Source organism: Bos javanicus, chromosome 29 (genome assembly GCF_032452875.1).
Source record: "Bos javanicus breed banteng chromosome 29, ARS-OSU_banteng_1.0, whole genome shotgun sequence".
Classification (NCBI taxonomy): Eukaryota; Metazoa; Chordata; class Mammalia; order Artiodactyla; family Bovidae; genus Bos; species Bos javanicus.
Genome location: NC_083896.1, coordinates 7,524,458 through 7,540,785, shown reverse-complemented (window position 1 = coordinate 7,540,785; position 16,328 = coordinate 7,524,458).

Below are 16,328 nucleotides of genomic sequence, written 5' to 3'. Positions count from 1 at the left end.
TAGGAAGCTCTCATCGTCATCATCATCACCATAATTAATATTTTATAGGTCTAAAAACCTTAACAACTTCCATGTTGGGTTATACTGTCCATTCTTTCTGACCCCAGGCTTGAACTTTTCTTCAACTGTGACTCATTTCTCATCTCCTCCGACTTCCCTGGGAGTGCTCTCAGTTCACCTGATGCTTGTCTAGCCTTTGGAACTATTACAGTGGCCAAAAAGTTTGTTCATTCTTTTTATGTACAATAGCTCTAGTAGAGCTTCAGTGCAGTTCAGTCGCTCAGTCGTGTCCAACTCTTTGCGACCCCATGAACCACAGCACGCCAGGCCTCCCTGTCCATCACCAAATCCCGGAGTTCACTCAGACTCACGTCCATCGAGTCGGTGATGCCATCCTGCCATCTCATCCTCTGTCGTCCCCTTCTCCTCCTGCCCCCAATCCCTCCCAGCATCAGGGTCTTTTCCAGTGAGTCAACTCTTTGCATGAGGTGGCCAAAGTACTGGAGTTTCAGCTTTAGCATCAGTCCTTCCAAAGAACATCCAGGACTGATCTCCTTTAGGATGGATTGGTTGGATCTCCTTGCAGTCCAAGGGACTCTCAAGAGTCTTCTCCAACACCACAGTTCAAAAGCATCAATTCTTTGGCACTCAGCTTTCTTCACAGTCCAACTCTTACATCCATACGTGACTACTGGAAAAACCATAACCTTGACTAGACAGACCTTTGTTGGCAAAGTAATGTCTCTGCTTTTCAATATGCTCTCTAGGTTGGTCATAACTTTTCTTCCAAGAAGTAAGCATCTTTTAATTTCATGGCCGCAATCACCATCTGCAGTGATTTTGGAGCCCAGAAAAATAAAGTCTGACACTGTTTCCACTGTTTTCCCATCTATTTGCCATGAAGTAATAGGACCAAATGCCGTTTGAAACATTTTTGTTAGATTATATTGTGACAGTTATCATGTTATTTTAGTCACCAGCTATCATATCAATGTGCATTTAATAAAAAACTTACAAAAACTGGTAAATTTTTGTGTAGCCAATTTAAGATTGAGGGTGGAAGAAAAAAGCAACACTTTCATCATATTATATTTTATTATTTCAAAAAAGGTAAAAATGAAGCTGAAATGCAAAGAGCCTTGTATGGAGAAAGTGCTGTAACTGATCAAATGTGTCAAAAGTTGTTTGTGAAGTTTTGTCTGGAAGTTTCTCACCAGACAATTCTCCATAATCGAACACAATAGTTGAAATTGATGGTGATCAAATCAAGACATTAATTGAGAACAATAAATGTTATACCACATGGGAGATAGCTGAAATACTCAAAATATCCAAATCAAGCACTGAAAATCATTGCACCAGCTTGGTTATGTTAATCACTTTATGTTTGGGTTCCATAGAAGTTAGAAAAAAAACATCCTTTTGGACCTATTTCCACATGTGATTCTCTACCTAAATATAAAGAAAACATTTCATTTTTAAAACACATTGTCACAGGCAATGAAAGTGAATATTGTACAGTAATTGTATTGTTGAGTGGGCTTCCCTGGTGGCTCAGACAGTAAAGAATCTACCTGCAGTGCAGGAGACCCAGGTTCAATTCCTGGATTGGGAAGATCCCCTGGAGGAGTAAAGGGCTACCCACTCCTGTATTCTTGCCTGGAGAATTCCATGGACAGAGAGCCTGACAGGCTACAGTCCATGGGGTCACAAAGAGTCAGACACAACTGAATGGCTAACACTTTGATTTGGGCTTCCCCAATGGCTCAGTGGGTAAAGAACCCACCTGCAGTGCAGCAGACACAGGAAATGCAGGTTCACTCCCTGGGTTGGGAAGATCCCCTGGAGTAGGAAATGGCAACCCACTTCAGTATTGCTGTCTGGGAAATTCCATGGAGAGAGGAGCCTGGCAGGTCTCAAAGAGTCGGACATGAATGAACACACGATACACAAGGTGGAACGAAAGAGACGGTGGGGCAAGCGGAATGAACCGCCAGCAACCACACCAGAGGCCATCTTCATTCAAAGGTGATGTGTGTCTGTGGTGGGAATCCTCTATTATGAGCTCCTCCCAGGAAACCAAATGATTAATTCCAACAAGTGCAGCTCCCAGTTAGGCCAACTGAAGATAGCGCTCGAGGAAAAGTGTCTGGAATTAGTCAACAGGAGATGTGTCATCTTCCAACAGGATAACGCAAGACCACATGTTTCTCTGATAACCAGGTGAAAGCTCTTATAGGTTGGCTGGGAAGTTCTGATTCATCTGCTGTGTTCACCAGACATTGCACCTTCAGATGTCCATTTATTTAGGTCTTTACAAAATTCTCTTCATGAAAAAATTTCAATTCCCTGGAAGCCTTTAAAAAAGCACCTGAAACAGTTCTTTGCTCAAAAAGATTAAAAGTTTAGGGAAGATGGAATTATGAAGTTGCCTGAAAAATGGCAGAAGGTAGTGGAACAAAACGTTGAAAACGTTGTTCAACAAAGTTCTTGCAGAAAATGAAAATGTATCTTTAGTTTTAAAACCGAAGGAACTTTCTGGCCAACCCATAGACGGTTCTGTTGCTCCTTGACATCCGGGATGACAGTGTCCCTGTTGAATACCGTCAGGACCCATCACAACAGGCCTCTGTTTCTTGCACACAGGCTAAGATAAGATTTCAAGAAAGGCTTTTCTATTTTTGTGACTCATAGTTTCAACCTTCTCACTCTGCACTTTCAAGCTTTCCCAAAACCTTTAATTGTTGTTCTTAGTCTAATCTGGCTCAAGAGTGATTTATGTGAAATTCTTTGAAAATTATAAAGTGCTGTAGAAATGTTGAAATTGTTATTGTTTCCATCTTCTGCTTAGCTGTTAGTAACTCTTATCACAAAATTCTGATTATTATACCTAAAACACTGGGACTTCCCTGGCTGTCCAGTGGTTAAGACTCTGTGCTTCCAATGTAGGGGGTGGGGGTTCGATACATGGTTGGGGAAGTAAGATTCCCACATGCTGTGCAGCCAAAACGAAAACTACAAAAATCCCCCCAAATAAAACTAACAAATCGAAAATCTTATTCACATTTTGATCTTTTCTATACTTGTACATCTACAACAAAGTTACACATTTACTTATATTCTGAAGGAGAAGGTTTTACAACATCATTTTTTTTTTTGTAGGATACTTTTCCAGATGTTTGAGGACTTATATAGCTTCTCAGTCTTGCAATTCAATAAAGCCTCCGTAGTTATGGAAAACTGGGAATAAAGTTAAGCTTATTTAAGATGTATTTAATTCTTTAAGAAAAACAGTTTAATTCATTTCTATTCATAATCATAAGTCTATCAATCAAGTCTTGATCTGAGATCTTTAGAAAATTACTTTGATGAATAGATATATATTTTACAACTTATGAAGCAAAACCCTTTTATGGGACACATAATACCACTATAATATTATTTAAATCACTCTTGCTCTGATACATTGTCATTCAATAACTATCTTGCATATTAATGATAAAAGACAAACAATCCTATAGAAAAATGGAGAATGACTGTGAACAGCCATTTACTAAAAGAAATGTAATCAATAACAATTTTTAAATGGTTACAACTTGAATTAAAACATAAAATTTAACATGAGGCCTTATTAAATTTATTTTATTGCCCCAAATATAAAAGATTTATAATATCCAATGTTAGCTGTTTTGAGCGGCACTCTCCAGTAGAACTTTCATGAGGAACAGATATCTTAGTTATTTTTCTGAATATGGGAAGATGCAGGAAATTAGGCTCATAAAAATTTCCCCTGAAAACATCCAGCTGTCAGAGAGCCAAATCTTTCAGTTTCTCAGAGCACAGGGTTCTCATCTCGATTTTGCTCTGAATTCCTTTCAGGTTGTAGCGTCAGTGACGGCAGTGGCTAGTGGCTCTGTCCTTATAGAACCAGATGGTGTCAGCCTTCGTGATTTTATAATTCTCTCCCTTTCAGTCTTCATTTTGACCCAGAGTTGGCAGGCATTTCATGATCAGTTTGTCCCTAAGAACGCTCATTCCTAGACCGAGAGACAATTTCATTATTATGTTACTCAGTTTACTACTATTGGATGAGGCCCTGTTACAGGCACTAAAAGCCTCTGGATCACCGGTCTCACTGGTCTGTTATAGTCCAGAAAGTGACTCCATCTTATTCTTTTTTCCATTATCTTAGAGTTGCTGCTGCTGCTAAGTCACTTTAGTTGTGTCTGACTCTGTGCGACCCTGTAGACGGCAGCCCACCAGGCTCCCCCGTCCCTGGGATTCTCCAGGCAAGAACACTAGGGTAGGTTGCCATTTCCTTCTCAATGCATGAAAGTGAAAAGTGAAAGTGAAGTTGCTCAGTCGTGTCTGACTCTTATCGACCCTCTTAGAGTTACACTATTACAATTATTGATCTTATAGAACTGTATTTGTTCAATCATTTAAAGTATCCAACCATCATTAATTTTTTCTGAGTCTCATGCACACATTTGGTAATGTGGGCAACAATAATCTTATAAAATAGAATAGCATTGAAACATATACAAGATCATATGTAAAGTAGATGCCCAGTGCAAGTTTGATGCGGGAAGCAGGGCACCCAAAGCTGGTGCTCTGGGACAACCTAGAGGGGTAGGATGGGGAGGGATCAGGGAGGGGGTTTCAGGATGGGAGGGGACACATGTATACCTATAGCCGATTCATGCTGATGTATGGCAAAAACCATCACAACACTGTAAAGTAATTGTCTTCCAATGAAAATAAATTAGTTAATTTAAAAAGTAAAATAAAATAAAAGAATACAAGTAATATACCTAGCAACAAAAAACCACAGGTAAGTATTTAAACTAAGAATGTTCATTAGACGCAGCCTGGATCTTCTTGAGTTGTCTGACCAGTCTGTTTGACCCCGATTGCCGTCTTCAAGGGAAATGATCTGTTGGCATTGTACATAAAGTTTACCAAAGATGTCTGCACGTACCAGATGAGTGATGGATCACTGTGACTACTTATAGGATTGAGAAAGAAATGTTATCTTTTAAGGAGTTACGTGGGTGGTGTCAGAAGAGGAAAAACTGCTCTTTATGCTTGAGCAAGTATTTCTGCCATTGAGGAGGCCTAATTCATGCTTTATGCAGATGGACGATGCACACTGGTGGGGAGGGAGGAGTTTCCGACAGGCAGAGAAAATTTCATGTTTAATTCTTGCTTATCTTACCTTAAAATATGAATTTTTATTTCATCAAGAAGAAACTCAAAGAAGTATATCCTGTTTTATAGAGTCAAACTGTTCTATAATGAGCATAACTCCAGTTCTCATTGGTGGTTAAATTCCTGGCCTTTGCTCAGTATTCTTGGACCTCAATCCTCCTTTCTAAACATGCCGATAAATATTTTCTTTCAAATATGCCTCAGCCTCTGAGCCATGCTATTACTCATATTCTTCCCTGTATTCAGAATGTCCCGCTCTCTCTCTTCAGGTTCAAACCCTACCCATCCTTCAAGAGCCAATTCACATGCTTAGGTTCTTCCTTATCCAGCTCCACTGGCAGCAATGATCAGATTTCTTCTTCTCCATCATTTCTATGAATTTCTTCCTCTCTATCACTTCCTTTATCTGTACCTGGTATATATAAATATATTTAATTTCTATATCTCTCTCAAATAAAGTCTAATATAATACCTTGTACAATGTCCAGATTTCATATATTTTTCTTGAATAAAATAACTTTCAATGTGACTTTTACTGAGTCACGCTTGAGACTGATGAAATAATTCAGATGGGGCCTCAAAGGTCCATAGAGTCCCAAAGCAAAACTCTTTAGTAAAACTTTAGTTTAGTCATGTACTTTCATCATGTATATCAAGTTCGCTTGCAATCTCTCCTAGCAAGGAGTTGTGAAGAAATCAATAGACTTCTGTAACCACTCTTGGAGATTAAGAGAATAACCCTTAGAGCCTAGTACTTCAGTACTTCCCTACCACTATACGTACATACATACATCATGACAAAGACATTTATTTCCATTATTTTTTAAATTAAAATCCTAAAATTTTCCCCCACTTTGTGTCTATAGAAGTCTGTTTTGTTGAAGCTATAACTCTGCTCTCTCCTTGTACCAGCTTCACATAATTTTAAGGAATAAATAAAATTTGGGTCTGAGGTCCAAGGAGGCATGGGTTATGAAACCTACCTATTTTTTCTGCATCTCCTTGAAAAGAAGTCTTGAAAGAGCTGATTCAATCATGGTCTTCTCCTTAAAGCATCAGTACCTTCCCTCTGACCCAAAACTTTAGTTTTTAAAAACTTAATTTTTCTTTTGACAAATTGGAGGGCTTACATCATTCCTGATATCAAAGCTGTGGAGATGAAGTATGTAGTTCAGGGGCCTGGATAGTTAATTATGATCCTGTCCAGTAAAGACATGATGTTGTCAATGTTTGAGTCTGCAGAAGTCCCATTGCTATGCAAGAAAAACTAATCTGTGGTCACAGAATGAACTGCTGAATTTGGCTGGCCACCTTGTGAATGCATTTAATCACCAGACTGCAAAATAGGAAAACCGTTGATCTTGGATCCGTAGTTTCACTTTCATGAGCGAGGAATGAAGAATATTTGAAGTTAGGAAGAGCCTTCCTCCCCAACTTTATTTCTCACTGACAGCAAAGTGCCAAGATATTTCCACCTCTCTTTGAGTACAGTGCAGTCCACAAATGAAAAATGAAGAGTATGCTTGAGTCAAGCATGACTGAAGTATTAGTTCCATTGAATTTGTGAAACAGCCACTACTTAAGAAGTCCAGCTGATGAGTGTGATTCCTTAGGGATTCAGTCAGCAGAGTTGTGGGAGTGCCTCAGAAAACAAAACAAGGCAATCGTTTCATCTACACCAGGGAGGATACTTCATATAATCATGAGAACAGGAAATACATTGGCCTGAGGTCCACATTATACCAACTGGTTTAGAGTGCCATCTCAACTGATTCTGCACCAGTCAGCTTTTTGCTCTCCTGCCTCCAAGTTCTGTCTCTTTCTCTGCAGGATTAGTCACGTTGACTTTTCCGGTTCTGTAGTTTTTTAAATTTTTTTTTTGAACCAGAACCAGGAATTTCTTACTGAGAGATAAGAGAGATAATTTCACCGTAATGTTGTTCTTTTTTTTTTTTTTCTTTTTTGATTTCTAAGAATTTCATACACATCAAATGTGACTGAAATGTGAGGTTTGCTCATGTTTTACTGGTGGTGTTTGTTCAGAGGTGGAAGCATGGAGGAAGAAGGGCCTGGAATCCACAGCACGCTGAAAGAAGATCTATTCATTTACCTGTTGTTTAGTTGCTAAGTCACATCCAACTCTTTTGATCCCATGGACTGTAGCCCACCAGGTTCCTCTGTCCATGGGATTTTCCAGGACAGAAGACTGGAGTGGGTTGCCACTTCCTTCTCCAGGGAATCATCCCAACCCAGGGATCAAACCCAAGTCTCCTGAGCAAGAGGCAGCTCCTGCATTGCAGGCAGAGTCTTTACCGCTGAGCCACAGGGGAAGACCAGTTCATTTGTCTGACTTCTCCCTAATCTGTACTCTTCTCCCAGAGCGGGATATATATTCCCACTTGCTGCTGTATTCCCAGTGTCTTCCTTAGTGTCTGGTATACCAGTGAATGTTACTAAAAAAAATAAACAGAAGAGGAAGACAAGTGACAGCCTTTGAGATGTTTTGTAGAACATAAAATACCTAAAAGGGTCATGAATCCCACCTACTGGTTTCTTAAGAGTGGACATTTGGGGTGGACCTGGGAGTGATCTTCTCGGTGTTAACCGTAACAGCAGAGTCCAGAGTCAAGACCAACAAGAGTTTGTTCATGAAGAAAGATTTGTTTCAAGGATCTAAGGCTTTTTAAAACTATCATCAAGGCTTATATAGCAGCTACATCTGCAAATGTGAATGAAGAGGAAGCCAGCGTGAGAATGTGATTTTTATCCCTCATTTCAAGTACACGGATTAGGTGGTGCTTTTCTAGTACTGCAGGCTCATTTGTCCTGTGTAACTTTCTCCAACTTTCTCCCCAGTTGGGAAGAAATAACTCCTTGGTGTTAGGATAGCACTTCACACATCTCTTAGTACTGCTACCCTTAAAACACATTTCACTTGCAATAAATCAAGATCCTGGCTGGAAAGGGAAATGGAAAGGAAACTAAGTGTTAATTGAGTCATTGTTCCATCAGATACAATACTCAATTTTTAAAATATTCTGTGACTCATTTCTTTAACAGCTTTATTTTATTTATGTGTTTATTTTCAGCCGTGCTGGGTCATCACTGCTGCACAGGCTTTTCTCTAGTTGTGGAGGTGGGGGGCTCCTCTCCAGTTGCAGTGTGTGGGCCTCTTGTTGCGGGGGCTGCTCCTGTTATGGAGCATGGGCTCTGGGGTGCGCAGACTTCAGTGGTGGCAGCCTGTGGGCTCAGTAGTTGTGACCCTCAAGCTCTAGAGCACAGGCTCACTAGTCCTGGCACGTGGCCATACGTGGCTCTGCGGCATGTGGGGTAGTTCTGGATGAGGGATCAAACCTGTGTCTCCTGCAGTGGCAGGCAGATTCTTTACCACTGAGCCACCAGGGAGGCCCTGTACTTTGTTTTAATCACTTAATTGTACAGGTACTATTTGCCTGTTTTTCAGATGAAAAACTAAACAGAGATGAACAGAACCTAACCAGGAATCAGTGGTGTTTCCAAGATCCCTAAACTTTACTGACAGCTGTACCTATTTTTTCTTCATAGTTCATGTATCTCAGGAAACTTAATGTGAGGTGCCCTCCTTTTTACTCACTGACACTCAAGAACGCTTTTCCACCTGTTTTTTCCCCAAAATACAAGCTCTCAAATGTCAATTAATAAATGTGAAAAGGATGATGAACTTAGAAAAATTTACAACAGGACTGACAATTTCAGATAAGTCATCAGATGATGCGAAAACTAGTGGACAAGCATTTGCATTTCTGCTTAGGATGTAGGAAGTGGCAAGCAAACGTCAGTACTGCCTTAACAATAAGAAAAAGTTAGGTAATTTACAAAATCATAAATTTTCTTGAAACTGTTAGGTAGTTAGAATAGGAAAAAGGAGTCCAAAATGGCTGTGGCTAAAAGACAAAGAAGGGGAAAACCCACAGAAATAGAACAGAGGAAGGTCCAAGGATGGGAGTGAGGACCTCAGGTAAAACAAACAGCCCTCCTGGCTAGCCCAGTCTACATAGGGCAGGCTCGTGGGGAGGAGAAAAACATAAAAACAGGAGCCAAAATTGAACCGGAGGCCTCTTTTCTCTTTGCACCTTATGGGTTGACCTTCCCTCACGCCTCGAGGATACATTTTCCTTTGTTTTCTAAATAAAACTGAGCTGCAACCCGGAGCTGTAACACTGGCCTATTCGAGGAAATTACATGGGGCTCTAACAATGGTCTGGCCATTGCTTCAAATTTTTCTTGTGATGAGACAGAACTGAGGAAATTACAAACTCCCCCCAGAGTTGAGACTTCAAGGCAAAGCAACTGAATTTCAACGAATGGCATACACCTCTGAGAAGAGATGAGACTAAGGAACTATTTTATCTTTGACAGAACAGTAGAGGACAGTTTTGCTGTCATCAAAGCAGTTGAAGAGGAAATCAGCTACCAAATGCTGAAAATCAGTGTGTAGGATAGCCTATCAGTTTAAAATGACTGCAAGAACCTGGCCTGTGGAATGGAACGTGTGTGTTAGCATGAACTCCCCCTGTGTCCAGGCCACCAGAAGTGTTCCTGTGTAAGACCGGGTGCAGGGCTGAAAACAGCAGAGACTCCCCCTCAGTGAAACTAGTGCGCAGGTGATTGATTAGTGATTGGTTGTCATTGGGACAAAGTTGCAAATTACCTCTCACTTGGCTGGAAACGTGTCTCATATAAAACACAATTCTTAAGCCAACTGGGGGAGGGGTAGTGCCCTCTCCAACATGAAGGGCCCAGAGAAAGGTCCTCTATTTATGTGAAAGTGGTGATGTGAAAACTATCTATTCCCAAGGAAAAATAGGAAACTCTCCCAGTCCTGGGACCTAGGGGGGTAAAAAATCCTCTTCTCCTGGGAGAAGTGTAGCATTAAAAGACCTCTGCCTTTGGGAAAGGTAAAAGAAAAGCTCCTGGACCCTGGTTGCTGGACTGACACAGCAGAGTTCAGTTACTACTGGGAGATGGTTAGGAAACTCTTTCCTGCCCAAGACCTGACACTGAGAGGAAAAACAAAAAACATCTTGGAAAGGAGCAGGAATGCAGAAAAATTATGACTCTAAGGCCAGACATATGGGCCCTGCCTAAGATGGAGGCATGAATTTTATTTATGATAATTAACTGCAGTAATGACATTCCACGTTATGATTCTTTTCTAATCACTTAATTCACATGATGTCCATATTGCCAAGTTGAAAGCCTTGATTGTGATTTTCAGAATCCATTAGACATGCAGAAGTTACCAGCATCTGTAATCACACTGACCCACCCTCAATCATCTTATTTACATTCCACTCTACCCTACATGTGGAGAAGGAAATGACAACTCACTCCAGTATTCTTGCCTGGAGAATCCTATGGACAGAGGAGTCTGGAGAGCTACAGTCCATGGGGTCACAAGAGTCAGACATCACTGAGTGACTAAACCACCACCTACTCTATATGGACTTCCTCCTGGTGGCTCAGTGGTAAAGAATCCTCCTGCAATGCAGGAGACGATCCCTAGGTTGGAAAGATCCCCTGGAGGAGGGCATGGCAATCCACTCCAGTATTCTTGCCTGGAGAATCCCATGGACGGAGGAGCCTGGTGGGCTACAGCCCATAGAGTTGGAAAGAATTGGACATGACTGAAGTGACTTAGCATGCATGCTTGCCCTACACTATGTAACTCAAGTTCTAATAAGCCTTCTAGACATCAAACATCACATCTTCCATGAAGAAGTCTTTCCTAGCACTCTAGGCTGAATTAATTTTCCCATCTATTCTAGAAAATAAGACTGTTTATCACAGTTCACGAAAAATGTCATTAATTTTGCAAAGCTAAGGCTAATCCCAAGCCTATACATTTATAAGCTTTAGTATTCAAATACTACCCACCACAAAAACACTTACCTGACTCTTGTAAAATTCTCATCCCCATTGAACTCATTTGGAACCACACATAAGCTAAGAAATAAAGAAGACAAGATATATTTATCTTAGTGTTTTCACTTTGATTTCTTTGGGATCATACAGTAAGCTGGGCATCCTTTTGTGTCTGGTTTTTGCTATTCTAGACAAACTGAAATTACTTTGTCCAAATAAATAATGCTGTCAACTTATAAAATAAGAGTATATTTTTTTATACTGGTTGGACATTGATAGCCCTAGCCAGAAAACTGCCTACTGCAGCATGACAACAAGGCGTATGGAAACAAAAAGTCTAATAACAGATCGCTTAGAACAAATAGACTTGGAACAAAAGCAAAGGTTTTTGGCTCAGAGTGCTGGGTATTTTACTTAGACCAATGTTTCACAAACTCTGTCTGTGTTTCTCAAGCTGATAATAAGTTTCCCCTGAAATGAATAATTTCCTAGTGAAACACATTGGGGAAATGATGCACAGTGTGATTTACAACACAAATGGAGTACTTAAAGTTTTTGAGAAGTCCTACGGAAAAGAAATCTATTATACTCAAACACCTATTTAGATATCTCTCAGATCACTAACATTTTCAGATCAGTTTGGGAGATTTTGACTTTGACTATTATCACAACTCTTTCAAGGCACGTTCTCCTTTTGTTACTCAATATTGTGTCTGTTTGATTGCATAATACTGAATCCACTGTAGCTAATGCAAAGAGAAAAAAATTTACTAACTTGTATTAAATGACCTAGAAAAATCTGGGGATAAACAATGTAACAGAGTTTAGTCTGAACTTCTATCAATGACCCCCAAAGCTTCAGCATAGAACTGTACTTCAGGACTTCCCTGGTTGTCCAGTGATTAGGGCTCTGTGCTTCCACTGAAGGGGGTGACGGTTCAACCCCTGTTTAGGGAACTAAAATCCCACACACCACCAAGGTGCCCCCCAAAAAATTTTTTAAAAAGCCCATAAATCTACAGGTGCTGCTCTTCCCATTGTAGTCAAGAATCTTCCTGTTAAATCAAGATGCTGCTGCTAGAGTCAGATCTATAAACTCTCTATTCTGCTGTAAGTCACATCAGCAGAACATATCCATCACACCTGGCCCTTCTCTCTGTTTTATTGTGTGTGTGTGTGTGTGTGTTCAGTTGCTCAGTCAGATCCGACTCTTTGTGACCCTATGGACTGTAGCCTACCAGGTTCCTCTGTTCATGGGATTTTCCAGGCAAGAATACTGGAGTGGATTGCCACTTCCTGCTCCAGGGGATCTTCCAGACTCGGAGATTGAACCTGTGTCTCTTGCATCTCCTGCATTGGCAGGCAGATTCTTTTCCACTGAACCATCAGGGAAGACCCTTCATTATATTAACCCAGTTTAAATTCAGGTTTCAAGCTTGTGCATCTGGTTTGTAAAACATATGCATATGCAGAATCTTAGTGTCAAGGGAATATGGAAAAAGTGATTTTTCAGTTTTCCGGCCTCAACAATACTAGAAAGTGATTGAAGTAGATACAGAGATCATCAATCCACAGTATCCTATACACCATTGCTATTTTCTCCCAGCACACATGACATTGCAAAGTAATGAGGTTTCTGATGATGCTATGAGATGAAACAATAATTTTAAAAATTTAAGAGTTAATTTTATAAAGGAAGGAACTACTATTATTACAAGTCTCTAGTTCCTTGGTTGTCTGCCACATTTCTCTGCTGAAAATTATACCCTTGTCCTTTGTACGTAATTTACCATGCAGGGGAACTGTGTGTCTATGTAAATATTGTATTTTTCCTCAAACTGTACCTGCTAGCTTTAGGATTTAGTGATGCACTTTGCCCAAATCAATTATTATTATGATGCTTGACAAGTTGTAATTTTTAATTCCATCATTCCTTATATATTTGTTTGGCAGCTTTCTACTGTAAGGAAAAACTTTTGTTATCCCCTTATATATTTACCTATTTTGTTTATATCAGAGAAGACTCACAGATTCTTTATTCAAGCGTTATAATCCTTTGCTGTCATTGTTTTGATGTTTCAGTTTTTCCTGATTTGGCCAGGAGGAACCACTTAAAGCTGACCCCTGTGCCCTTTTGACATGACTGATCATTATTTGGTGGCTCAGTGGTAAAGAATCCATAGTCAGTGCATGAGACACAGGAGATGTGGGTTGGATCCCTGGGTTAGTAAAATCCTTTGGAGGAGAATATAGCAACCCCCTCCAATATTCTTGCCTGGGATAATCCCATAGACAGAGAAGCCAGGTGGACTAGTCCATGGGGTTGCAAAGAGCTGACCTGACTTCGTGACAGAGCGCATGCGCACACACACACACACACACACACACACACACACACACATACACACACGCACACATACACATCTTTCTTTAGCAACCTTACTTTCTGTTACCACAAGATGTTCTAGGAACATCTTTTCTCTTCCTTTGTTGGATTCTACAGCTAGTTATTTCTCCCTTGAGCGCTTGTTCCTCCATTTAGCGAAGTATGGTGTTTGGAGACCAAGATGTAGGCTATCGTTTTTAATCTTAAAAATAATGCCTATAAACTAGCAGATGACATGAAAACAAATTGATATTACATTGTTCCTGAAGCATAACAGGTCCTCAATAAAAATCTATTGAATGAATAGAGAACAACTTTTAAAGTAGATTTTTAATAAGTAATTTGAGTTTGACAATTTCATCCATTATTTCTGCTCTCCTTAAGTCATTTTGCAACTGTTGATGGGACAAGTTTAATTCTCCTGAATTTTATATCTAGATCTATCACTCATCTATTCAAATACACTATCTTGCTAAGTCACTTCAGTCGTGTCCGACTCTGTGCTACCCCATAGAGGGCAGCCCACCAATCTCCCCCATCCCTGGGATTCTCCAGGCAAGAACACTGAAATGGGTTGCCATTTCCTTCTCCAGTGCATGAAAGTGAAAAGTGAAAGTGAAGTTGCTCAGTTGTGTCCGACCCTCAGTGACCCCATGGATTGCAGCCTACCAGGCCCCTCCATCCATGGGATTTTCCAGGCAGGAGTATTGGAGTGGGGTGCCATTGCCTTCTCCGATTCAAATACAATACACTATATTCTGTATTTAATCTAAACCTCTTGTTCTGATGATAAGGCCTGAGACTCTAGGTCATGTGTAAGCATCCGTGCATCTATTTCCTCTGTTAATCATGTTCCAGTGAAAATTTGCCAACAACCAAGGATGTGGTTCTCTGTCTCTCTTTCTTTCATATACTGTACCAACGCTTGAAAACTTACCTACCCTACCAAATAAATGTTACTCATTCATGAAGTTTTCCCTGATTTCCCTCGCTTCAGGTGATTTATACTTTTTTCAGATTCATCAAATTCTGATTGATTTATCTGAATTGTCTCATCTCTCACAATCATTTTATCTCAGAAGCATACTACGTAGATTTGTCTGGGGAAGGATGTGGCAACCCACTCCAGTATTCTTGCCTGGAGAATTCCATGGACACAGGAGCCTGGTGGGCTATGGTCCATAGTGTTGCAGAGAGTCAGACAATTCATTAAACTAATGTCCTTGTGATGTAAAAAGATATATATACATTCGTATATATACATATATATATATACATACACACACATTTATATGTATACACATCAGTATGTATACATCACTGTACTTCACCTGCTTTGTGATTTAAAAATAGCCATAGCTATAATGTTTGCCATGATTTAGGTAGCACATAGTTTTTTAAGCATCATTGTTTCCAAAATGTTAGATTTGTTTTAGAAAGAATGCATTTGTAAAAATGTACCCTTTGTATGAAAGGATGAAGCCTGTTAAACTATGTACAAAATATTATGAAAAGTTATGTATTGCTAGATACAATGTTAAATGAGATTAGCCAATTCAAGTAATTTTTGTTAGAAGAATGCTTGTATCTCTAAAAGAATCCTTGAGTATTTCCAGAATTTGTCTTGATTATAGTAAAGGTGAAATACAATGATTAAAAGAAGGCAAATACTGTAATACAATGCTTTATCATCATTTTAAAGCCAAAAAAGCCTTTTACAGGAATACTGAATAGAGGCCAAATACAGAGAATATATTTATAGCTCCATTCTTAGCAGGTTGAATTGGAAGTGCAGAAAGCTTCCTTAGGAGGATCCCCTTCCACTTCCTTTGCATTTACACACAGACACACAGACACACACACACACACACTCCCCTGAAGCTCAAGGAAACTGCACTGCCCCATCTGAGACAGATTGAAAACATCTGTGCACTAGAAGGAATCATAAACAGGGCATCGGGGGACATGGATAAATAACAGTCTTTTTACCAGGACATTCATGATCTTAATTTTTAAAAGTTCTCCAAGTGATTCCAATATTTAGCTAGACTTAGGATCACTGGCCTCTTGTTGAAAGTGAAAGAGGAGAGTGAAAAAACTGGCTTAAAGCTCAACATTCAGAAAATGAAGATCATGGCATCTGGTCCTATCACTTCATGGCAAATAGATGGGGAAACAGTGGAAACAGTGGCAGATATTTTGGGCTCCAAAAACACTGCAGATGGTGACTGCAGCCATGAAATAAAAAGACGCTTACTCCTTGGAAGAAAAGTTATGACCAACCTAGACAGCATATTCAAAAGCAGAGACATTACTTTGCCAACAAAGGTCCATCTAGTCAAGGCTATGGTTTCTCCAGTGGTCATGTATGGATGTGAGAGTTGGACTGTGAAGACGGCTGAGTGCTGAAGAATTGATGCTTTTGAACTGTGGTGTTGGAGAAGACTCTTGAGAGTCCCTTAGACTGCAAGGAGATCCAACTAGTCCATCCTAAAGGAAATCAGTCCTGAATATTCATTGAAAAGACTGACTGATGTTGAAGCTGAAGCTCCAATACTTTGGCCACCTGATGCGAAGAGCTGACTCATTTGAAAAGACCCTGATGCTGGGAAAGATTGAGGGCAGGAGGAGAAGGGGATGACAGAGAATGAGATGGTTGGATGGTATCATCCACTCAATGGACATGAGATTGAGCAAACTCCAGGAGTTGGTGATGGACAGGGAGGCCTGGTGTGTTGCAATTCATGGGGTCACAAAGAGTCGGACACGACTGAGTGACTGAACTGAACTGAACTGAGGATCACTGGATACATATCCTTAAGGTCTC